The sequence below is a fragment of the Narcine bancroftii genome, chromosome 14 (assembly GCF_036971445.1).
Source record: "Narcine bancroftii isolate sNarBan1 chromosome 14, sNarBan1.hap1, whole genome shotgun sequence".
Lineage (NCBI taxonomy): Eukaryota > Metazoa > Chordata > Chondrichthyes > Torpediniformes > Narcinidae > Narcine > Narcine bancroftii.
The window spans coordinates 7,595,870-7,622,144 of record NC_091482.1 but is presented as its reverse complement, the minus strand read 5'-3'; the positions used below and the strand labels follow the sequence as shown (position 1 = coordinate 7,622,144).

The 26,275-nt window shown below is 43.5% G+C and overlaps 1 long non-coding RNA gene across 2 annotated transcripts in view; it reads left to right on the top strand.

The window, feature by feature from the left end:
- Nucleotides 1–26,275, top strand: part of LOC138749493 (uncharacterized) — a 112,297-nt gene that overhangs the window by 66,450 nt on the left and 19,572 nt on the right. The window contains exon 7 of one of the 2 annotated variants that reach the window (XR_011348694.1): nucleotides 9,118–9,289. The exons of the other annotated variant lie outside the window; for it this stretch is intronic. This is a non-coding gene — a long non-coding RNA (uncharacterized lncRNA). Of the gene's footprint in view, nucleotides 1–9,117; nucleotides 9,290–26,275 lie in introns of those variants that run through there. 2 annotated transcript variants of the gene reach the window in all.

Here is a 26,275-nt window from a genome sequence, read left to right as displayed (position 1 = left end):
TCCTTCCTATTAGTGTTAGTGGTAAATCTTTCCAATGCTCTAAATCGTCCTGTAATTTTTTCATTAGTGGATAATAATTGAGTTTATATAGTTGGCCGAGGTTTTTATTTATTTGTATACCTAGGTATCTTATTGCTTGCATTTGCCATCTGAATGGTGATTCCTTCTTAAATTTTGAGAAATCCGCATTATTCATAGGCATTGCTTCACTTTTATTTACATTAATCTTGTAACCCGATACTTCTCCATATTCCTTCAATTTCTTATATAATTCTTTTATTGATAGTTCTGGTTCTGTTAAGTATACTATAACATCATCCGCAAATAAACTGATTTTATATTCCTTGTCTTTTATTTTTATCCCTTTTATATTATTTTCTGTTCTTATCAATTCTGCTAGTGGTTCTATAGCTAACGCGAACAATAAAGGTGATAGTGGGCATCCCTGCCGTGTTGACCTGCTTAAATTAAATTTCTTTGATACATATCCATTTACTGTCACTTTCGCCAATGGTCCCTTATATAATGCTTTAATCCAATTAATATACTTCTCTGGTAAACTGAATTTTTGCAATACTTTGAATAAATAATTCCATTCTACTCTGTCAAAGGCCTTCTCTGCGTCTAAAGCAACTGCTACTGTTGGCGCTTTACTCCCTTCTACTGCATGAATTAAGTTAATAAATTTACAAATATTATCTGTTGTGCGTCTTTTTTTAATAAATCCAGTTTGGTCTAGATTTACCATTTTCGGTACATACTCGGCTAATCTGTTTGCTAATAGTTTAGCTATTATCTTATAATCTGTGTTAAGTAAAGATATTGGTCTATGTGACGCTGGTGCAAGTGGATCTTTCCCTTGCTTTAGTATTACTGTAATTATTGCTGTAATTATTGCTGTTTTACATGAATCTGGTAAGCTTTGTGTTTTATCAATCTGGTTGATTATTTCCAGGAGGGGAGGAATTAATAAATCTTTAAACGTTTTATAGAATTCTATTGGGAATCCATCCTCTCCTGGTGTCTTATTATTTGGTAATTTTTTTATTATCTCTTGTATTTCTACTATTCCAAATGGTTCTGTTAATTTATTTCGTTCCTCTATTTGTAGTTTTGGTAGTTCAATTTTAGTTAGAAATTCATCTATTTTCCCTTCTTTCCCTTTGTTTTCAGTTTTGTATAATTGTTCATAGAATTCTCTAAAATTTTCCTTGATCTCCTTTGGATTGTATGTGATTTGTTTTTTTTTTCCTTGATGGCAATACCATTTTCTTAGCTTGTTCTGTCGTAAGCTGCCATGCTAGAATTTTGTGCGTTTTTTTTCCTCCTAGTTCATAATATTTCTGTTTTGTCTTCATTATGTTCTTCTCCACCTTATATGTTTGTAGTGTTTCATATTTTATTTTTTTATCTGCCAATTCTCTTCTTTTAGTTGTATCTTCCTTCATTGCTAATTCTTTTTCTATATTTACTATTTCCCTTTCCAACTGCTCTGTTTCCTGATTATAGTCCTTCTTCATCTTGGTTACATAACTTATTATTTGCTCTCTAATGAACACTTTTATTGCATCCCATAGTATAAACTTATCTTTCACTGATTCCGTGTTTATTTCAAAATACATTTTAATTTGTCTTTCAATGAATTCTCTAAAATCCTGCCTTTTGAGTAACATGGAGTTTAATCTCCATCTGTACATTCTTGGAGGGATGTCCTCTAACTTTATTGTCAATATGAATGGTCCGATAATATTCTAGCTTTATATTCTGTTTTTCTTACTCTATCTTGCATACGAGCTGATAACAAAAATAGGTCTATTCTTGAGTATGTTTTATGCCTAGCTGAGTAATATGAATATTCCTTTTCCTTTGGGTGTTGTTTCCTCCATATATCCAAAAGTTGCATTTCTTCCATCGATTTAATTATAAATTTGGTTACTTTGTTCTTTCTGTTAATTTTTTTCCCAGTTTTGTCCATATTTGAATCCAAATTCAGGTTGAAATCCCCTCCTATTAATATGTTCCCTTGCATATCTGCTATCTTCAAAAAAATATCTTGCATAAACTTTTGATCTTCTTCGTTAGGTGAATATACATTGAGTCGATTCCAAAACTCCGAATATATCTGACATTTTATCATTACATATCTCCCTGCTGGATCTATTATTTCCTCTTCTATTTTAATTGGCACATTTTTACTAATTAATATAGCTACCCCTCTTGCTTTTGAATTATACGACACTGCTGTTACGTGTCCTACCCAATCTCTCTTTAATTTCTTGTGCTCCAATTCAGTTAAATCTGTTTCTTGCACAAATGCTATATCAATTTTTTCTTTTTTCAGTAAATTTAACAGTTTCTTCCTTTTAATTTGGTTATGTATTCTGTTAATACTTAGTCATATAGTTCAACGTAGCCATTTTATACTTTGTTTATCTTCCCTTTCCGTTTCTCCATCATTACCTTTCCTTCTTATCCATTTCTGCTTCTTGTTTTGAACACTTTATAAGACAACATTTCTAAAACATCAAACATTTTCCCTATTCTCCTATTTAAAACTTCTTTAACCCCAATCTCCCCTCCCCCTCCTGAGTTGTCCTTTATCCCTTGTCGGACAACCTCCTCATAACCTTTGATGCCCAGGCTAATCAAGAACCTATCAATCTCTGCCTTTAATACACCCAATGACCTGGCCTGTGGCAACAAATTCCACGGATTCACAATCCTTTAAAGAAATTTCGAACACATCGCTGGTCTAAGTGGCTGCCCTTCAATCCTGAAGTTGTATACATACAAATGATTTGGGTGCATATGTTGTTGGGCCGATTAGAAGTATGCAGACAACACAAAATATTGGCAGAGTTGAGATGGTAAGCAAGGTTGTCATGGGACCATGTGTCAGCATCCTGTGAAGTAAGTAATGTCTCATTAACCTTTCTCACTCACTGGAATGTGAAACCAGCACACAATGGCTATTGTCACATTTGCCTAACCTTAGGAAGCTGTAGATAAGGCCAAGGGAAAAATTTATCTGACTGAAGAAAGCCACAATCTAATGAAAAGCAAATTGATGCTCCTAGGAGATTTAATGTCAGGATCAGAAAGGATGCAAAACCCTGGGTGGGAGTATGGAAAGTTGATCTGATTGGAGACTAAGTGCTTGAAGTGCAGTTTTGTTAAAGCAAACATTCTGTTTCATCCGATAAACATGTAGAAGACCTCAAGGCTCATGGCAGAATCTTCTGCTATTTACAAAGTAGGGAATTAAGGGATATGGGGAAAAGGTTCATCTCCACCGACCTACCTATCGGAACTTTTCCTTAATGACTTGATTGTTTTATTGTCATCAATAGAGGATGAGCAAATGTAGGTTCTTGGAAGTCAGTATCTTGAAAGATCTTTCCTGGAACCAACACACCAATGGCATCATGAAGAAAGCCTCTACTTCCTCAGGAGTTTGCGGAGGAGCAAGTGGAGTTGTTCAAGTGAACCGGTACGGACTTGAAGGGCCGACATGGCCTGTTTCCGTGCTGTAAATGGTTATATGTGGACTTGGCCAATAAAAGTTGCTCTCAATCTACTCTTCCCAGCTCTTGGCTTAATATTGTTCCTCCTGTTTTAATGATCTTGTCCCCAACTTACCCCCATGTTCCAGTCTTACTCACAATCATCTGACACATCTGAAAACTTCTGCCCATCTCCTCTGAAATGGGTTTATTTGGAGTTTTGGCTCTGAGTTCCACACGCTTCAGTCATTGGAAAAATCCTCCCTGTTAATTCTGAGAAGAATGTTGTTTCTTTTAATCATTCCAAGCATCAGTTTTCTGAGTCACCAAGGACTTACTGTGGTTATAGTCTACCTATCAGTTTCTAAATCTACTCTGGGGAAGCAGAGGACTGGTGCAGGGCACCAGAGAACAGGGAGACCACCTCCCCCTCAATTTGAGAAGGAGAAACAGAGGAGATGACCCATGGGGCAGTGAGCACAGCGGGGGGGGGAGGGGGCTGCTGGAGACTCAGGATGAGAGACCGGTGACTGCGGTTGAGGGATTTGCACCAAGTGTTTGACTGCTGGAGATTGGCTGGAGGCTGGGTGAAGGGGTACCAGGTCTTGGAACCAGGATACGAGAGGGTGTCGAAGGTGCTGAAGGCTTCCTGATTGTGTCAGAGTTTTGGATCTGGAGCTCGGTCTGCTGATGGCTTGGACTGGACTCTAGTTGGCTGTGGCAGCCCTAGAGGTGAATCTACAGACACACGGGGGCTCTTTCTTGCTTCTCTTTCTCTGACTGTAAGAGGCGCTTCAGGCAATTCCTGTCGATGGCAAATCTGTCTGCCTTATAGCAAACTTCAAGTCATATTACACTGTTTTTATTCCATGAGAATAAAGGAATTTTTAATCTTCAATCTTGAATTAAACCATATTTCACATATTGAAACTCACTGAAGATAAACAACCCACTTATTGCCCGTTCCATTACAGGGACTTTTTAAAAAAAAACTATTTCATAGAATTATATACAAGCCCAGATGCAAGTACAATGTAAATACATCTCATCCAGTTATTGTCGTGCATTAATAACAGCTTAAATTGTAATGAATATAATTTAACAAGAACCTCGCACCCTGGGTAAAGGCATTCGCACACACTGGGATGTCGCACCACTGAGAGTTTTTCTCCATCACTGGCTTTTGTAGCTCCTGCTAGTCGTCCGCCCGTGTGCAATTCCTTCTGCTGGAAGACCGTGAAACCATCTTGACATCCACTCGGGTCAAGATCGCCAGAGAGAGCGACAGGAACTTTAACGGGTGCTTTCGAGCAAAGACTCTTTGCCTTTAGGAGACGGTAAATTTTAAATTTAGTCGTACAGCACGGTAACTGCCCCTTTTGATCCATGAGTCTGTGCCACCCAATTGACCTACAAAACCTGGTATGTTTTGAGTGGTGGGACTCAGACACGAGGAGAGTGAACCAACTCCTTACAGACAGCATGGGATTTGAACCCTGGTCCTGATCGCTGGTGCTGTAACAGTGCTGCACTAACTGCTATGCCAAAGTAGATTGGTGGGTGGGGGTGGGGGGGGGGGGGGGTGGATTAAACAAATGTTGCTAATTTTTTTTAAAATAGAGAAAAGTATAAGATATGGAATGAGTAATAAACCACAGATCACCTGGAAAAAGTACATAAATTTCAATTAGTTAGGAAGGTAACATACAAAAATGATATTTTTTTGAATTGAACCCACTGCTCTCCAACTGCATTTATTTTTTGAGGTGATGTGGCTGCCAGACACTAACCACTTGTTGCGAATGCAATGGCTCTCCCTACAATTCTGCTGCTGCAGTCAAATCTATTTATATGTAAATTCCGTTTAAATGCGAGATACTTTTGAATCTTGATTCTTTCTCCCTTCCCCCTCCCCATCCTTGTGTCCATGCCTTCAATAATGAATCTATTACTTATTTTTCTGGAGAACGGTAACAGATGGAGAACAGAAATAATAAAGAGACCAAAAGAGATTGTTTTCTCATTGTTTTATTCTACTCAATCTCTTAATTTTTACTCGACCTGAAAGCTTTTTGTATTCCTGTATCTTTCTTTCCTTCCGTATGTGTCTCTTTTCACAATAACCGGCTCACACGAGGCTTTTTGTTTTGGTTTATTTATTTTCCCCTCACAAGGGCAAGCTCATGCCGAGAGCTGGAATAAACGCGTCTTCTGGCTGGCAAGATATAATGAGCGGCACACCACAGAGATGGGCGCCAGGTCCCCAACCTTTTGTCAAAGGGTGGGGGGAGGGGGCGGCACGGTTTGCATAGCGGTTAGCGCAACGCCTTTAGAGTGCCAGCAATTGGAACCGGACTGGGATTCGAATCCTGCGCAGTTTGTAAGATGTTTATATGTTCTCCCTGTGTCTGCCTGGGTTTCCTTTGGGGGCATCGGTTTCCTCCCAGCGTTCAAAACGTACCAGGGGTGTGAGTTAATTGGGCGGCATGGACTTGTGGGCTAAAATGGCCTGTGACTGTGCTGTATGTCTACATTTAAAGAAAAAAAATTAAACTTAAAAGAAATGAATGGCAGGCTTGCTAAGTTTGTTGCTGACATGAAAATACGTTGTGAAGATTCAAGATCAAAATCATTGAAGACCCCTCTCCTCACGGCATCTTTCAGCTGCTCCCATCGGGGAAGAGATACAGGAGGATCAGAGCCAGCGCCACCAGGCCGAGGAACAGCTTCTTCCCACGGGCAGTGAGGATGCTGAACGACCAAAGGGACCGATCGCACTAACCATCCGAGCCTCTCGTATTTACAAAATAATATTATTTATGTATCTGTATATATGAATACTTGTCCTCTATATGTATTGTTTGTCTGTACGTGTGTTATGTTTGGTTGTGTGGCCGCAGATAGTTGATTATTTAGGTATGGGAAAGTGGCCTGTAGATTGTAGCAGTTCACCATGCGGTCCATCTCCCATTGGAACACGGAGACTCTGTGACACCAAAAGGGACTCAGAGGAAGTGGTAGAGGTGGCCATCCACCTCAAATGGCTGCCCTCTGGGCAATTGGGAGCTGGTGATACGCTGACTTCAGGTCAGTTGTGGAGAATGCCCAATATTGTGCAATCTGGTTGACCATATCAGATATTCTGAGAAGGGGGTACACCTCGATCTGTGTATCCTAGTTGATAGTCTGGCTGTAGTCCATGACCATCCTATTCTTTTCCCTGTTCTTTACCACAACGACCTGGGCCCTCCAAGCCCACCCAATAAGGGCTGAACCTCGGCCTCAGTCAACGCCCAGTCAGCCACACAATACTGTCTACTCCCGGTGGCCACCAGCTTACAATAGGGGGTGAGATTGGTGAACAGCAGGGGGGGGGGAGGGGAGGGTTGACTCTGAGGGTCGAGAGACCACATGTCGCCTGCAGGGGGCTGTCTGTGGAGACGGTGACGGGGGTGGAGGATCTATCAAATTGCAGAGTTTTCCACTGGAAAACCATCCTGAGCACCTGGAAGAAACCCAGGCAGATATGGGGAGAATGTACGTACTCCTTCCAGACAGCAACTAGATTCAAACCCAGGTCACTGGCACTGTAACAGCATCACGCTAACTGTTGCATAATTATACACCTGCAACATACCAACCTTCTTACTTACTGTACAGAAGATACACCACAAATTAAGTTACAACAATATGCAAGATATAGAAAAGGGAGAAAATAACAAAGAAAAGATAGATAAACAAATATTCATCATTACAGTTACCCAGGATTCACAGAAAGTTCTATTTTTATTGCAAAAGTAAAGAGGTTACATTTCTGTTGTATAGAACACAAGTGAGACCATCTCTGAGTACAGCATTGGTGTCTTTAGTTAAGGAAGGATGTTATTGTATTGGAAATAATTCCGAGGTTTTGTGGACTGTTCATTGGGGAAAAGAAACTTTATCATGGGTAAAAACACAAATGCTGGAGGAAGTCAGCCAGTCTCGCAGCGTCCATGGGAGGTAAAGATAAATAACCAACGTTTCGGGCCTGAGCCTTTCTTCAAGGTAACATGAGGACAGGCTGTTATATACACGAGAAAAGTGAGAGGAGACTTCGATGTAACATACAAGTTTAAAGTTCAGATTTATTTTCAGAGTACATGACATCGCATATATACGTAATGACATCACATACCTCCCTGAGATTCTTTTTCCTACGGGCCAGGCAGAACTCCCAAGGGGCCTTTACGTGATGGATGTGGAGAAGATCGAGATGTAGAAACAGGCCCTTTTGCTCAACTTGTCCATGTCAACCAAATTCTCTCTCCAAGCTGGTCCCTCTTGCCTGCATTTGGCACGTATCTGCTAAACCATTCCTGTCCATGTATCTGTCTTTTAAACATTTCGATTGCCCAGCCTCTGCTATTTCCTCTGGCAGCTCATTCCATTTGCAGAAATTCAAGCAATCGTTAACCTCAAGCAACCGGCAAAAAAAAATCAAAAATAAATACAGTTTAAAAATTAAAATAAATAAGAATAAATAAAAAATTTTAATAAAAGTTTAAATTTGTAAAACTAAATGTTCTCTTAAGTAACACGTAAACCTTTGGTGGAGAAGGGAGCAAATATTCAACCAGTGGAGTGCCTTGGTCAGGCTTTGCTTGAATCAGCTGTTTAAATAAAGTCGTGTGAAACCATGAAGAGCTGGTCAATGCCGCTCACCGTTGGGGTGACTCTCTTAAAGTGTCTCCTTATTCCTGCTCATTAAGAGTCTTTATCTTTATTAGTATATTAATAGGTATATTAGTAAGCCTTTATCTTTAGATTTTGGGGAGGGGGGCTTAATTTTCTATAATGTTATTGGTCATCTTTTGGGCGGGTCCGTGGAGGGGGAGGAACTTGAGATGCAGTGACGGTTAAATGATTTCAAAGAATGTGATTGAAATTAAAGTAAAATGCTTTAAGGATTATATATTCATGCAAGTGAAATTTGTTCTGTCTAAGTACAGTATAGTCTTTTTGTCTTTAAAATTTTTTATTCTTAATTCTTTTATTATTAGTTAGGCATTGTAAGAAGCTACCGGAAAACTCGCTTATCCGGCATCTCCAGTTTTTTATAAATTTAAACATACAGCACAGTAATAATTTTAGCCCACAAGCCTGTACTGCCTAATTTACACCCCATTAGCCTACACCCCCTGGTACTTTTCAAACGGTGGGAGGAAACCGGATTCCCCAGGGAAAACCCACGCAGGCTCGGGGAGAATATACAAACCCCTTACAGACAGCGCAGGATTCAACCCCAGTCCTGATTGCTGATGCTATAAAGGTGTTGTGGTAACCGTGGTGCCAACCCCTGCTATTTTACTGTACTTAGCGCAATCTGTGGAAAAAGGTGCACTTCAGCTCCTTTTAAATCTCTGCCCTCAACTTTTCAACTCCCCAACCCGGGGAAAGATGCTGACCATTCACGTTATCTCGGCCCTTCATGATCTTATGCACCACTGTAAGGTTCTCCCCTCTCTCCGTGGAGAAGAGTCCAAGTCTCTCCAGTTCAAGCCCACCAGTTCCAGAAACATTCTCGTGAATCTTTTCTACACCTTTTCCAACTGAATGGTATCTTTCCCTACAGCTGGTTGACCAGAACTGTGCACGGTGCTCCAAATATTGTCTTTTGTGGGAGAGCCAAAAACGAAGGTGTTGTTTGACGATACGGGGCTGACCGCGAAAGAGAGCTGAGGTGATGAGATCTTATCATCTTAGACAATGTGCAGATGCCTCGAAATTCTCTCTTGCTCCATCTACACAGGTACGTAAAACAAACAGAAATTAAAGATCCCGCAGGTTAGCATTGCTGGTTACTTCAAAGGTGTGGTCGTTTTCCCTCAACAAGTCTATCATCCAGTACACCCTCCTGAGATGTATACCTTGTGACTCAAACACACTGCCTTACACCCTTGCTCCTGCAGTCTTTAGCAAAAATACACTTTATTCACAATAAACTATTTACAAAGGAAAAACTGTTTGGAGCTTGTTCCCATCTTTACTATCTTGTCCATACATTCCTGTCACTGTGCCTTGTTACCCTCGATTCTATTTATACCGTTACCACCCCTGTGGCACCTTGTCGCTTCTCCCCTCTCTGTTGTTTGAGGGACTTCCCCTCGGCCTCAGCCCCTCTATGCCTGGTAATGAGAGGACTCTAGACTGTGGTCCTTCCCCACAATACTCTTGCATTGGCCGCAACGCATCCCTCAGCACGTACGCCTGCTGCCTAGAATGTGCCATTCTGCAGGATTCCCGCACCGACATTGCCGTGGGCTGGAAGACCAATGGGTTCCGGCAGACCCAAGGGCATCTTTTACCAAGTTGATGGTCTTCTAGCAGTTCTGGACGTCCCCGGGAACAGCCTGCAGGTCAGAGAGTCCTCTGTCACACTGCTGCTGGGGATGAACGGCAGCAGCAAGAAGGTGGGGGGGGGGGGGGGGGGAGATGTCTCGGTGAATAGAGAGGCAAGGGAGAAAGGAGAATGGAGAGCAGGCTAGTTGAAACTGGTGAAGTTGCTGTTAATGCCATCCGGTGGAGAGGGCCCAGACAGAAAATCAAGCATTATTTCCAAGCTCCTACAATCTGCCGACGCTTCCTTTCTGACTCCCTGAGTGTGCCGGCAAGCCCACGCATCAGGGTTACCGGTTCTGCTTCTTGGAAGAACCTTGGGCTGTTTCCCATGTTAAGGGTATGCTGCAATTGTGTTGGATTTTTCTAGAGTGTGCACCCTTTCACAATATCCCTTCCTTTCTGTCATTCCCCAAAAGGGACACTGGTTCACTGCAGTTTTAGCAAATAACCTTCAATGGACCATTGAAACAGTGAGATCAGTCTTTCTTGCCTCTCAGGGATACATTGCTAATTAGCTTCATATCTCAAGCACCCTGCACAGTGGACTTGCATTTTCTTCACTGGTTTACAGTGGGCTAAATCCTGATTTGCCAGAACACAATGTCTTTCATCCCATTATTCTGGCTCCATTCAGGATGTCGGCCAGTGGGGTCAAAGTTCTTACGAAACTGCACAGAGCAGGCCACATGCTGACTTAATATCTGGATGTTAGAAGATAATTACCCAACTATCTGATGCATAATTCACATTTTCACATAAATTATGTTGTTTAATTCATCGCACGGAAATATTCAGGGTTCTGCACTCGCTTTGTGTGAGCGCTTATATTTCAGTTAATTTTGTTGACCAATTAAAACAAGGTTTATCTCCTTTATCCTGGTCAGCAGGGTGGGAATGTTACACCACCTTTCACAGGGGATGTTAAACTGAGGAAACTGATTCAATAATAGTGTTTAAAAGGCTTCTAAGGAAATTTTTCAAACGTTATCGGAATTTCTCAATTTCAAGATCTTTAATAGGTCTTGTTTGAACACTCCGAGACACTGATGTGTTACTAACTTCGATTCAATGTCACATTCTATCTTTTTCTTCGTTGATGGCCAGACTTGCGATTTTGATTAAACGGAAAGCTAGCGCCCCATCTAAACATGCACATTGGCTAAGGGATATTATGTCTTGTTTAAATCTGGAAAAAAAATTAGATAGGCTATCATCGATTCAAATATTAAATTTCAAACGATATGGGGCTCGTTCGTGGACCACTGTCATAACCTCAACAATTGTGCTGTCCCTCTCTCCACTTCCATTAATTCTCAACCTTGCTGAGGGGAAGGGGTTTAGAAACTCTTTTTTTTCTCTTGTTATGTTTTATTGTATCATCGGGACTGTGTTTTTGAATTTGTACATATGATCATTACTGGAGCTTCTTTTCCTCGTCCTGTAGCACATTCCATAATTGTATTGTTCAGTTTTTTTTAATTGTAAAAATATATGTGTGGCAGCATGCCACTAGGCAGGTGAACCGGCCCCACTTGTAATCCATGTGGCGGGGCAGCTGGCCAAAATGGTGCCGTCGGGGGTTTCCCCTTCTTCTCAGCACCGGACTCAGAAGCCCGCGCTGGGGGACCACATGACGCCCGAGTGATGTCGACGCCCCCCAGTGCAGTTCTCAGCCAGGTCCGGGCTGGGAGTACAAGTCCAGCCCAGCAGCCAGCAATAAACCAGTTTTTTTCTGCTCACTGAGCTCAACCCGTCTGGTTGTGTGTTCTTTCAGTAGCAGTGTAGCTGCCGCTACAAATGAAAATATTTTAAAGAAAAGGCTTCTAGACGGACACTAAAATATGAAAGGGGATGGAGGGGCAGAGTTTCAGTAGGATTTGGACATCATGTTCAGACTCTTCTTATAAATGGATGTGAATAAAGATCCTTTGGCATAAGTAGGACTGATACTCCGAGAATCCTCATTATTTTTAACCCTCCACCATGGTGGGATCTCTGAATCCTACTGTTCAGCCATGAACACTTTGCCCTTTCCCTTTCGGGATCTGACTGCTCGTCTGCAAGCCGGGCACCAGATGTAACCCAAGGCTCAGGAAGGAGCCGTTCAAATGCCGGCCCATTTCCTGTTTCATCCACAAACCCAGGTACAGGATCAATGCCTGGTCCAGCTCCAAGATCGCTCGTATGAACGGATTTAGACAGTGGATCAGTTTGCGCTTTGTCTTTCTTTCTGAAGTGGCTTGGAGGGTGTAACAATTCATCTTTTATCCTGGGATCCAACTCGCCCTTGGGAAACAACAGCCCGAAGACTTCATCACTCGCTCTCACACTTCAATCAGTTGCAAGCCTCAATTCTTGCTTTACTTTCCTTTGCTCACCGATTCCTTTCATTTCCACCTGCCCTCTTGCTCCAAAGCCGTTGGCTTCTTGTCACTAACATGAAGGCTGAGGTCCCAGTGGCTGTAACTTCCCACAGAACTGGCCATTACTCCTGTGCGATGTTATTTCGGCAAATGCTTTGACGAATAATAGCTGCACCGAACGTGTATAGATCTTTAAAGTGGTAAAACACTGCACATTTTAATATTGAGTTACGTGAGTGAGTGAGCTTGGACAGAGATGTTGCTTCCACAACTCAAAGTAGGGGGGAGGGGCAAAAGAGAGGCATGGAGTCATGCAGCACGGACACAGGCCCTTCGGCCCAACTCATCAGTGTTGACTAGGTTGCCTATCTCTGAGCTCATCCCATAGGTTCCGAGAAGCTTAGAACCCACACAGTTCAGAGTCTGAAGTAAAACACAAAAATCTGCAGAAACCGTGGTTGAAGTAACATAACATAACAATTACAGTACGGAAACAGGCCATTAGGCCCTTCTAGTCAGCACCGAACCAAACACCCCTCTCTAGTCCCACCTCCCTGCACAATGCCCATAACCCTCCATCTTCTTCTCATCCATATACCTGTCCAACCTTTTCTTAAATAATACAATTGACTCCGCCGCCACTATTTCTCCCGGAAGCTCATTCCACACGGCTACCACTCTCTGATTAAAGAAATTCCCCCTCATGTTACCTCTAAACCTCTGCCCCTTAATTCTTAACTCATGTCCTCTTGTTTTAATCTTTCCTCCTCTTAACGGAAATAGTCTAACACAAACCTGGGGAAACTCTACTGAGCTTGTCCAGCTCTGTGTTTTAACTTCAACCACAGTGTCTGTAGATTTTCAAGTTTTATTTCTGACTACTGCACATTTTCTATGAAATCTCTTTGAGGGATGCCCACCCGGAAGAAGTTCTCCTTTGCTCTGCAAAGGGAGTTTGCAGGATTCTCTCTCACTGCTCCCCATCTGTAATCCGTGCTGCTCTCAAGCTCTACGACCATGTCCTCTCCCAAAATGGATCCGCAGCCACGTTACCTTGCTGAAGGGCTCAGGCCCGAAAGGTCGGTTCTGTATTTTTACCATTGCTACCTAAGGGACACTGCTTGACCCTGCTGAGTTTCTCCAGCTTTGTGCTTTTATACTTCAGAGTCTGTTCACCAGTGGCGGAGAAATTACGTGAATCAGTATTTATTGCCATGAACAGAGAACAAAATTCATTGTTTTGGAGCAGAATCACAGCACAAATATTTCTATTGGACCAAATTTCAAAATAAATGTTTAAAAAGTACAAGACAAAGTAAGGCAGTGTCTGTGGTTCATTGTTCTTTCAGGAATCTGATGGCGGTGGGGAAGAAGGTGTCCTTGTGCCGCTGGGTGCTCGTCTTCATGCTCCTGTACCTCCTTCCCGATGGTAACAGAGTGAGGAGGGCATGGCCTGGGTGGTGGGGGTCTTTGAGGATAGAGGCTGCTTTCTTAAGACACCACCTCTTGTAGATGACCTTAGTGGCATGAAGATGGGTGTCCGTGATGTCTCAGGACGAGATAACGACTCTGTAGTTTTTTTTTCCCTGTCCTGAGCTGCTGGCTCAAGAGATTTTTGGTTGTTTAGCTGAAGGATTGTTCGGGGACAGAGGAGAGCCAAGGCCATGGTGTAATGTGAAGAGAGGAATAAAAATTATAAAAGAGAAGTGTGATGAGTGCAGTGGATGTTGTTGGACTGTGTATGGGCATCAGTGAGTCAGATGAAGGCAAACAAGGAGTGTGCAAGTGCAGGAAGACTGGAGCAAACAAACACAGCAAGTCAGGCAGCATTAATGGAAAGCAATAGACTGTCAGTGATTCACGCTAAAATGTCAACTGGCTATTGCTTCCCATGGATGCTGCCTGGTCTGCTGAGTTCCTCCAGAATCTCGTGTGTTGCTTCAGGGTTGAAAGAGTGGAGTGAGAGAAGCTGGTCTGAGTGCACCTGAATCATACAGACCTAACACTGGTCTCAACCAGCAAACAAACAAACAATGGTGGGCCCAACAGGGGTCACTGGGGAAAAGACTGGGACTCCAACATTCCCTCTCATACAGGAGCACTGAGGAAGACAAGCTGAACGAATGAAAAAAGCACGTCAGTGCCTCAACATCAACTGGTGTTTGCGGAGGTTCGGTATGGCATCCGAAACCATGGCAACCTTCTGCAGATGTGTCGTGGAAACCATCACGCTGAGTATGAGCTGTGTGCTCAGCTTGTTCCTGTTCACGCGACTGACCCCCCCCTACCCCCCGACTGCATCGGCAGATCCAGCTCCAACAGTGACATCAAGTTTGTGGATGATACAACCGTAGTTGGCCTCATCAGCAACAACGATGAGTCGCACTTCAGAGAAGAGGTGGAAAATCTCGTGAAATGGTGCAAGAGTTACAGCACAAGTCTCAACATGGACAAGGTGAAGGAGATGATCGTGGACTTCAGGAGGACCAGGAACATTATTGAGGGCCCCTTCCACCCCGTACACAGCATCTTTCAGTTGCTCCCGTCGGGGAAGAGATACAGGAGCCTGGCACCACCAGGCAGAGGAACAGCTTCTTCCCACGGGCAGTGAAGATGCTGAACGACCAAAGGAACTGCTCACACTCGCCCTCCGAGACTCTCATATTCGCGAAACAATATTTATTTATATTTGTGCAGATATTTATTTGTATAGATGAAATACTTGGTCCTGCATATGTACTGCTAGTCTGTATGTGTGTTGTGTCTGGTTGTATGTCTGCATGTTTTGTACTGAGGACCAGAGAATGTTGTTTCGTTCGGTTGTACTTCTACAGACAGATGACAATAACTTGACTTGAAAGTGTGCTGACTGGCACCAATTCCTCTGAGTGGAAAGCCCTGCAAAGGGTAATGGACACAGCCCAGTACATCACAGGCAAGAAGGTGGTGAACCAGCGAGGGGCTCAACATCTAAAGGACCCGCAGACTTGCAGTCGAAGGACTCGCACAGTCTGCAGGCTGCTGGAGACTTGCTCATGAGAACCAGATATCAAAACAGGGATTCGAGAGGGTGCTGAGGAGAAGAAAGGCTCCCAAAGGGTCTCGGTCACTGAAGGCTTCCTGATCGCATTGGGGGTTTGGATCCGGAGCTCGGTTTGCTGATAGTTTGAATAGGCTGCAGGAGCGCCGGAGGTGTCTCTGAAGGGACTCTCATTTCCTTTTTCTTCTCTTATTGTTAGGGGCGCCAGCCAATTCTCACGGTGACTCTTTGCCTTGCGACAGACAAAAGTTGAAGCTTATCATGTGCATTTTTTATATTACAGTAAAACTCCTGTTGTCCAGAATTCAAACAACTGGCATACTCAAGCAACCAGCAAAATAAATAGCAGAAAATAAATAAGTTAAAGAATACGTGCATTTAAAATTGGTACACCTAGCAGTTAGTTCATCAATCATCCAGGAGAATGGAGTTGAAGAGATTAGTAAATCATGATAGAATATCAGGGTGGGTCTGATGGGCCGAACGGCCTAATTCCACTCCTACATATCATGCCATGTAGGAAGGAGCCCACTTTTCCCCAACAACTCAAAGTCAATCGCATTCAATGTCACCAAAACCAAGATCAAGGATGATGTTTGCTCTCAATGCCAGTTTCTAGTAATGCCAGGAACTTCGTCTCCTTTACAGTTTAAGAATCTTTCAAGTTCAAGTCTAACATGCAAACACAATATAGATAGAGCGCACATCCGATTCATATGCTGAACATATATACAGATTATAAAAATAAATAATTATTGCTAAGTCGACAGTGGAATCTCAGAGGGTTTGCATGAACAATTCACTAGTCCCACTGCCCATGGGAAGAAGTCTGGTGGTGCTAGCTGTGATTCTCCTGCATCTCTTTCCCAATGAGAGTTGCTGAAACATGCTGTGCAAACATTAGAGATCCTCAAGGATTTTCCAAATCCTCTTCAGACTATCATCCTGGGAGATCATGTCGATGGTGGGGTGGGTGGGGGACACCCGCAGTAATCCTCTCTGCTGCTCGAATGGTCCTGTGGACGCCGTCTCTTATGTACTGTATTTCCATGGCCCTCTCAGATAGAGAATACAAAGACTCACCATTCTCTAGGCGAAGGCATTTCTTCTCCTCTTTGTCCTGATTCCCTCAAACATCCTGGTCTTGGAGAAACGTCATCCATCCATTTTCTGTGTCAAGCTCTGTAAAACTTTTATCTGTTTCACTGACATCATCCCTCATTCTTCTAATCTCAGGAGATAAGGTCTCTTCTCCTAGGACGATTCTGCTCCCCCCCTCCCCCCCCCCCCCTGCCCCACCACTATCTCAGGAATCGGCATGGTGAACTGAAACCTTTCCTTGGGTAAAGGCGCCAGACCTGGACCCTTTACCATTTTTTGCCACCATCTATTTGTCATGATAGAAATAGATTTTCTTTCCCTTCTCTACTGTACGTCAACCTCTCTGAAAGCATTCATCAATTCCTCCCTAATAAAGGCACACTCCCTAATGCACAGGAAGGCTTTGCAAATATGAGCTGATGATCAGGAAGGGATTGTGTGTTTCAGGGACAATGAGTCATGAGTGTTACATTTAGACTAATTACATTGTAAGTACCAAGAAATTTTATGCAAGGAATGATTTTACCAATGAATGTTCAGTCCTTTAATTATAAAAGCTTCTCTAAGTACGATAACAAGTTCTTTTTGACAGCTACTATTTTATTATCAGTGAACAAACCCGCTAATATTTGGATATCAGCTGCTAAACCAGTTCAGTTTTGAAGGTGGCATATATATCTCTCCAGTGAGTTGAGTGTGTGGTGAATCATTTACCAGCTTGTTGCTACCAAACAAAATATTTTTTCTCTCCTTTTGTGCCATTGATAAAAGTCCATGATTCAATCAGTGACAAGAACAAAGCCAACGATGAACTTAATATTATGCTATTCACAACTGCAGTTCAGCCCAAAACTCTTTATAACCAGTGGAAGAAAACAGAGTGTTCTGTCCCGAAATCAGCAAGTCAACTTTGGCAGGGCTTGGTACCCACCTGTTTCAAACCGGTGCCCAAGAAGAGTGTGGTAACCTGCCTAAGTGACTATCGACCAGCGATGGTATTTGAAAGGATGGTGTTGAAGCGTACCAGCTTCTGTCTGAGTGGAGATATGGATCCATTCCAATTCATCTCTCATGGCAACAGGTCTACAACAGATGCCATCTCACAGGCTCTACACAAAGCTCTGGAACACCTGGACACCAAAGTAACATAGATCAGGAAGCTCTTTATCGACTACAGTTCAACATTTAACACCATCCGCTCCTCAAATCTGAACAACGAATTCCAAGAATTTCCCCATTGTGAAATTAGATCGTGGATTTCCTCACCTCCAGACCACAATCAGTGGGGATTAGTAAAACATCTCCTCCACAATTTCCAACAGTACCAGAGCACCACAGGGCTGCGTACTTAGCCCTTTGCACTACTCGCTATACACCTATGACAATGCCATCTACAAATTTCCTGAGATACCACGGTAGACAGTTGTATAAAAAGGGCTGATGAGTCAGCGTACAGGAGGAAGAATAAAACTTGGCTGAATGGTCCACCAACAACTCAAAGTCAATCGCATTCAATGTCACCAAAACCAAGCAGCTGATTGTTGGCTTCAGGAAGGAAAAACCAGAGGTGTACGATCCAGTGATCATTGGGGGATCAGAGGTGGAGAGGACAAGAAAATTAAAGTTCTTGGGAGTCACTATCTTGGAGGATCTTTCCTGGACCCAACACATGAATGGTGTCATGAAGAAAACACGTCAGCGTCTCTACTTCCTCAGGAGTTTGCGGAGGTTTGAAATGACATCGAATACCCTGGCAAATTTCTACCGATGTGTGGTAGAGAGTGTGCTGACCGGCTGCATCACAGCCTGGTATGGGGAGACCAATACTCCTGAGTGTAAAGCCCTGCAAAAGATGGTGGTCACAGCCCAGGTCATCACAGGCAAAACCCTCCCCACCATCGAGAACATCTACAGGGAACGCTGCTGTCAGAGAGCAGCAGCAATCATCAAGGATCCACACCACCCAGCACACGCTGTGTTCTCTACTACAAACCATCAGGGAAGAGGTATAGGGGCCACAAGACTCGCATCACCAGGTTCAGGAACAGCTGCTACCCCTCCACCATCAGACTCCTCAATGACAAATTCAATCGGGCACTCATTTAAGGACTCTTACTTGTGCACTTTATTGATTTTTTTCCTCTCTGCAGTGCATAGTCAGTTTGTTTACATTTTTAAAATTTGTTTACATGTGTATGTTGTGTACAGGTTTATTTGCATTACCAATAAGTGGTAATTCTGCCTCACCCATAGGAAAAAGAATCTCAGAGTTGTATGTGATATCATCTATGTACATTGACAATAAATCTGAAATCAGAGTGACCTGATAATCCTCCCCTTCACTGTGGCTGACACACCCCTCACTTGCGCCTCCTCCATTTCCCGCACTTCTGCTCTCAACCCTCCTCAACTCCCCAGACAGAGCAGAGGGAGAGAATTGCCTTGGTTCTTGCATGTCACCAGGGTCGATGTCAGAACAAGTCTTATCGGGGGGGGCAGTTGTTAGGCAGGTGCCAGATAAAGGGGGATAGAGAGGTAAGGGGAGAAGAGGTGGATGAAGATGAGACAGGGACAAAGGCTACCGGTGCTGAAATCTGCAAAGAAAAGGTGACAATGGTGGTACAATGAGACCCCATGGGGGGGGGGTGTGTGGGGAGAAATCCAGTGGGCAGAAATAGATGGGACAAATTAGAGAGAGGGTGTGAGAATGGGTGGGAAAGGAGACAAACGGCAAGGGGGGAGGTAGAGGGAAAGACGGAAGAATGGAAGCACCCTGGTAGAAGAGAGAAGGAACGTTACCTGAGACTGTCCGTGTAGAATTAATACCTGGATCTTGGTCGGAGGATCAGTATCCTTGATAATGCTCTAAATCAGCCATTCAACCTTGTTTTGACTATGTGAGATTGGTTTATTCTTGTCCTCTCTCCTACCGACTACATAAAGTACATTAATTAAATGTGCTGTGGCCCCTGTTGAGAATGGATGGTTTATATGAGTGGTTTTCAAAGTGCCCCTCTGAGCTCACATTCCACTTTTAGTAATCCCAATGCCATCAGTGTTATGTGATTAGTAAGGGATTGCTTAAGGTGGCATATGAGAGGGAAGGGAAGGTTGAGAATCATTATTCTAGACCCAATTGTTACTGAAACATTTTGCTTGAGAAAAATTGTCATTGGACCATTTCCTTTGGAGCTATGAAACTGTTCACATAATGAGTCAATTAGGTACGATTAAAACAGTGGTTTTCAAACCTTTTCTTTTCCACCTTAAGTAATCCCTTACTAATCACAGAATATCTATGGAATGTGAGTTTAGGGGGCAGTTTGAAAACCATTGGTCTAGATGGTGAGCCCATTTGTATGCCCCAGGCTGTGATGTCCTGAAACAACCACAGACCTGCCACATTTCTGAGTAATCCAGAATGTGTTTCCTTTAAATAAATGGGTGACTTTTCCTCCCCAAGAGCCATCCTGAAGTCTTTCAGTAATCATGAATTTATGGTCTATACTTAGAATCTCAATATTTCAGCATGTAATTTATTGTCATCATTGCCGAACCCTTTTTCTCTGCAGTTAAGTACCTTTTTAGTCTTGTAGTGTTTTTCGATTCATCTTTGACAATCATTGCAATTATAACTTATACCAGGCTCTTAATTCTGTAATTTTGCTTCAGAACTGCAAAATAATTCCTTTATTCTAATTGCCTGCGAGGCACATGATTCTCTTCTTCTGTAGGAGAAAGATCACAACAGCATTGATTTACATAACTTAAGTAAGGCAGGAATGGGAAAAAGACGTTAATCACATCCATCGCACCTTGTCATTCAGACCCATGTGTAAGGTGCACTATCTATCTCCATCCTGCAGAAATCTCAGCGCTAGGCAAGTATTGTTACCGTCTGGAACACAATGCCTGAATAAAGTGGAGGCTGATTCAACTTGCAATAAAGAATCTGGATCTATCTGTAGTTGTAAAGGGCAAAAATAAATTGAAAGCTCATGGGCTAAGCACAGCAGAGTGTAGCAGATTGAGTGCTCGTTACAATGAGTCAGCACAGGAAACATTGCAAGTACCCCTCACAATGATTGATTCCAGCTCGGGTTGATTCCAGAGATGAGGGGGTGAGCCTGTTGAAGAGAGATTGAATCGCCTGGGCCTGAACTCGCTGCAATTTAGAAGAATGAGAGGGGAACTTATAGAGACATATAAAATTATGAAGCGCATAGATAACATTACCTGAGTTACAGCGAAAGGTTGAACTGGTTCGGACTTCATTCCCTGGAGCAGAACGAGGGGAGATTTGATAGAGGTATTTAAAATTATGAGGGGGACAGACAGAGTAAATGTTTTTCCACGGAGGGTAACTGAGATACAAACCATAGGACATGGGTTAAGAGTGAAAGGGGGAAATTTCAGTGGGGGGGCCTTCTTCACACAGGGAGTGGTGGGAGTGTGGAATGGGCTGCCAGCTGAGGTGGTGAATGCCGGCTCAATTTTAACATTTAAGAAGAATCTGGACAAGTACATGGATGGGAGGGCTATGGACTGGGTGCAGCTCAGTGGAACTAGGTTAAAAAAAAAAAGTGGTTCAGCACAGACTAGAAGGGCCAAAGGGGCCTGCTTCTGTGCTATAATATTCTATGGTTCTAAGGTAGATTTCAGATTTATTGTCAGAGTACATACATTACGTCACATGCAACCCAGAGATTCTTTATCCCGTGGGCCAGGCAGAAAGACCACTTATTGACAGAGCCTTCCCCCTGTTTGCTGGTGTGCCCTCCCTCCCTTATCCACTGATTGCCATTGGGATGGTGCTCCTCCCCCACCACTTTGTTTGAGCAGCTGCCAGCATTTTGCTCATCCCTTGATGAAGAGCTCAAACCCAAAATGTTGTTTATGTATCTTAATCATTGCTCTCTAAAGCACCCTGCTTGACCACGGTGTCCGCAAACGCTTGTGTTTTACTGCAGGGGAATTAAGGAGTACGGGAGAAAAGGCAGGTAGAGGGAGATGAGCCTATCGTCAGATCCGCCATGATCTCACTGAACGGCGGAGCAGGCGCGACAGGCCGGATGGCCGGCTCCTGCTCCTATTTCCTGCACAAAAACATTGTAAGTGCCCCTTAAAATGAGTCAGCACAGGAAAAGTGGGCCAAACAGTCTCCTTTTACAAACGCTGTGAATCGTTGGGGTTAAATTGTGGGTTACTGCTTTTCCAGGGATCCTGAGGTGTGGGCTAATAATCTGGAAAACTGCATTCAAGTCCCACAGTAATTTAATTTTAATTAATTAAATTAAAATCCAGTATTGGATTGTTGTAAAGGGAAATAAATTTGTGTCTTGGGAAAGAAATCTTCCGTCGGCACCCAGCCTTGTCGATATATCACACCACACCAAATGTAATGTGCGTGTCAGCTTGAAAAGGCTGAGCTCGGCACTCAGTTCAAAGGCAATCAAAGGTCAAGATGCCCGACCTTCCATGAATAAATGTTGAAAAGTCGCACAGCGATGCTGATTAAAAATCCATTTAAACTTGTGCGTTTCGCTGCTCTCTAATACTGATGCGAGTAAAAAAAATACTGGGCATCGTCCTAATGAACCTCCCTTCAGTGGCCATTTCACATGGACCCCGTTGTAATCATGTCACAAAACCAGCAACATTCATAATCTGCACTTTCTTCCATTTGTCAATCTATACACACAATATTTGTTTATTCTTACACATATCTCTGCCACATTAACCTATGTGGTCTCACCCTGTCAGAGCTATTTCCTTTGCACATCCATCCCCTGTCCTACCTTCTCTGCATCTTAAAACGGACACATTTTTTCGTGCTCATTTCAGATGGAAATACAAACTGTGTTCCTTTTACTGAAGAGACCAACTGACCTGCCGAGCGTTTCCTGTGCTTTCTGTTTAATTTTTAATTTTTATACCGGTTTGTTTCTCATCTGTGACTCATAAGCCAAATAACGAATGGTGATTTTACTAATGTGGGAAGTGCAGCAAGTTGCACATGGAAAGATCCCATTAAATGGTGACGATTGAGAGCCACAGGGCCTTCTGCATCCAACATCCAACAGCCAACAGTCCTCCGTCACACTGCGGTGCAGCGCAAATGTTTAGACCACCGCCGTGCTCCAGGTCCCGATGGGGAGACACATCAGTGAGCCCGTTCATGGGCAAGGGGAGTTTGGGAGTGCGACCAGACGTGTACCATTCAGGGTGGAGGGACCGGTGCAGCCTAGGTTTCTGTATCCAAACCTCTGGAACCTCACGAGTTGTCCAACTCGTGCTGAAACCTTCTGGCCCATAGGTGACAGGTAAGCAACCTTTTCATTTTGTGATGCCCATTTTCTGTGCTTAAACGAAATAGCATTAAAAATCAATCCCTTGGTAGCTATCGGTGAGAGCAGCAGGACATGGAAGTCCTTTCTTGTCACGGACCTCTTTCTCCTGTTAAAGGAGCCAGCATTCGTTTACTTTAAAATCCTGTGACCTTGGGGTCTGGGCCCAAGATGGCAGCGGCCTCAAGGGGTTGCACCCTGGGGAAGCAGAGGATTAGTGCAGGGTACCATAAAATGGGGAGACCACCCCTTGTTTGAGGAGGAGGTGACCCATGGGACAGTGACCACAGCAGCAGACCAGTGAGGGGCTCTGTGGCTGAAGAACACACAGGCGGCGGGCTGTTGGCAGCTCGAGGTGAGGAACCGAGCAGGGTGTGGGCTGCTGGCGACTGCGGTCAAAGGACTCGCACCAGGCTGGAGACTGGCCTGAGACTGGCTGAAGGGGTACCAGGTATTGGAACCAGGGTGCTGAGGGCACTGAAGGCTTCCTGACCGTGTCGGAGGTTGCGATCTGGAGCTCAGGTTGCCGGTGGTTTGGACTGAAGTCTGCGTGGCTGTGGGAACGCTGGAGGCGAATTGATAGACACTCAGTGTCTCTGACGGGAGTCTCCTTTGCTTCTTTTTGTCTGTAAGAGGCACCAGGCAATTTCTGCGAATAAAACAAATGTGTAATATTGCACCTGCTTAATTACATACATGACAATAAAGGAATCTTGAACCTTGGATATTCTCTGAACAAGATAGAATGAAAGTATGTCTCTTGTTAAACAGCATTCCAGATTATTCTCACCAACGTCTTGTAGACTTGTGGAAGACATCTCTTTTACACTAACATTCTTTTCACAATGAAGGCCAGCATATTGTTCTTTTGTATATTTTAGAGTGACGAAGCTGCAGCAAGCAAGAGAATTTTCAGTACACTAAATTATTACTTCATCATCTCATCTGAGTGGTACCTGCAGACTAACTGTCCAAGATGCGTGTACGAGAACTCACCTCTCTACTTCAACAATATTTTTAATCCTTCTTTCCATTGCCGATAACTTGGAATAAACCAGCCATTCCCAATGGTTGCCCGGGCGAGGCGGGGGTGGGGGGGGGGCGGAATTTAAGTAAAAGCCTGTTCTTTTCACCTCGCGTAACATCAATATTTTAAATGTTTTTGTGTAGTCAGTCAGAGAGAAGAACTGTTTGGAAGAATCCAAAACTGCTTCATGGGGAAGGGGGTGGCCATGAATGTTGAGCAGAGTCCTAAGGGGGCGTAGACAAAAAGAAGTTGAAAATTGCTGGTATAAACCACATTATTTTGCACTTGGCAATTATATTTGGATACTCACTGAACCTATCAATATTGCTTTGCAGACTCTTCAGCAAACCTTCTTACGATTTGTCTGTTTCACCTATCGTAGTATCAGCAGTAAATTTGGCCAAGTTCAAATTTATTTTCAGAATACATGGATGACATCATGTACAACCCTGAGATTCTTTTTCTGTGGGAAAGGCAGACTTTCTAATTACTGGTAACTGTAAACTGTAAATAAAAAAAAACTGTAAGTCAACTGTGCAAATACAGAAGCATAAATATTCAGAAATAAATAATGAGCGAAGTATGAGTCTGTAAATGAGTCCCTGATTGAGTTTGTTGAAGAGACTGATGGTGGAGGAGTAGCAGCAGTTCCTGAACCTGGTGGGGCGAGTCCTGTGGCATCTTTCCTGATGGCAGCAGCGAGAACAGAGCGTGTGCTGGGTGGTGTGGATCCATGATGATTGCTGCTGCTCATGTTCTCAATGGTGGGAGGGTCTTGCCTGTGACATCCTTGGCACGAGTCCACTACCTTTTGCAGGTCAAAAACAACTGCACAATTTGCAGCCAGCGTGGGGAAGTATGAAACACAATTTACAGACGATCATGGAATTGGGTAGATAGAAAATGGAAAAATTCAATGTTTGATCTTGACAGTCTCGGGAATATCTCTTTGGTTTGAGTGCCATGGTATTCAGAGAAAGAGGATATTCTGGGGAGGACACTGCACCTTATCAATGTTAATTGCCCAGACCTGTCCCCTGAGGGAGGAGATTAACAGATCAGGTGCCTCTGAGGCAATGGTCTCAGATGGACCTTGAAGGAGGATATCATCGGAGGGAGTCACGTGATGGAGTAGTGGCCGGACGGTGAACTCCAGCCCTCTCCAGAAAAGTCGGAAAAAACAAAGGAAAACACAAAGGCACAGAAATAAAAGTTAAAGAAAAGTGAGTATAAAGGTGGAAAGAAGATGGCGACAAAAAAAGAAAAATCGAAATCAACGGTAAGAAGAGAGGAAGAGAAGACAACGGAGGAAGAAGGAGAAGGCCTTACCTGTTCGAAGAGGCCCGCGGTGGAGAGAGAAACCCGCTCCCTCAGGTCGGTAGAAAGTGGACTACAAAAATGGCTCGTTGAGCCGAGTAAAAGTGCGCAACCGCGCATGAAAAAAAACACACCGACGGGAGGGGTGACCAGCTGGGGAGTCGATCTCCACAGCCGGCAACGACAGCTGCAGAACACCTGCAGCAAGAAGAGAACACAGAAGACGATGAAAACAAGAAAGAAGAAGGAGGATATCATCTATATAATGGGCAGTTGACACCTCTGGGGGAGGTTGAAAGGGTTGTAAATGGTAGGAGATTAACTGTGACATAATAAGATTATGAAATGTGTATTGTCTTGTCTCCCAAGTAAACGCAAATTGCTCTTGTGAGTTGGAATGTGGAATACCGCACCCTATGTGGTATGTGTGCGTGCTATACGAGAAAATTTTGACATCGTTTAAGATTTTCTGCACTTTCTATGCATGTGCGTGTAATATTCATGAAAATATACACGGTTTGACCCGCTGAGTTTCTTCAGCATTGTTTTTGACCCTTTTTATACAACCCACTGCTGTTGTATTGTCCGTGAATTTGTAGATGGTGTTGTTGTTGTTGTACCAAGCCACACAGTCATATGTGTAAAGCGAGTAGAGCAGGGGGCTAAGTACGTAACCCTGTGGTGATCCGTAACTGATTATAGAGATGATGCTCTTGCCAATCTGCACTGACTGGTGTCTGGAGACGACGAAATCCAGGATCCAATTGCATAAAGGGGTATTGAGGCCCAGGACATGGTGTTTGATGGTTAGTTTTGAGGGGGTGATGGTGTTGTCGTCTGCATTGAGATCCTTCATCTAAACAATTGTCACCCAATAGTTAAGCCCCCAGCAGTGAATTCTGGTCACCCCACTACTTGCTGCTTCTAAATTTCAATTCTCTGTGAGCAAGATTGGTTCAAGTTCTGGGGAATAAGCTTTTTCTATAACCTGACCTGGACCAAGTATGGTCAAGGAACTAATAACCTCAGAGAAAGGAAGTTCCGCACATCCTCCTTCTCCCTCAACATCTTCTACTGGTGCATCGTTGAGAGCAGACTTGCCAGATGCATCACGGTGTGGGGAAGGAGCTGCCCTGCCCAAGATTGGAAAGTCAGCATGCAGAACACCCCGCAAACATCCCTCCCCTCCATGAACT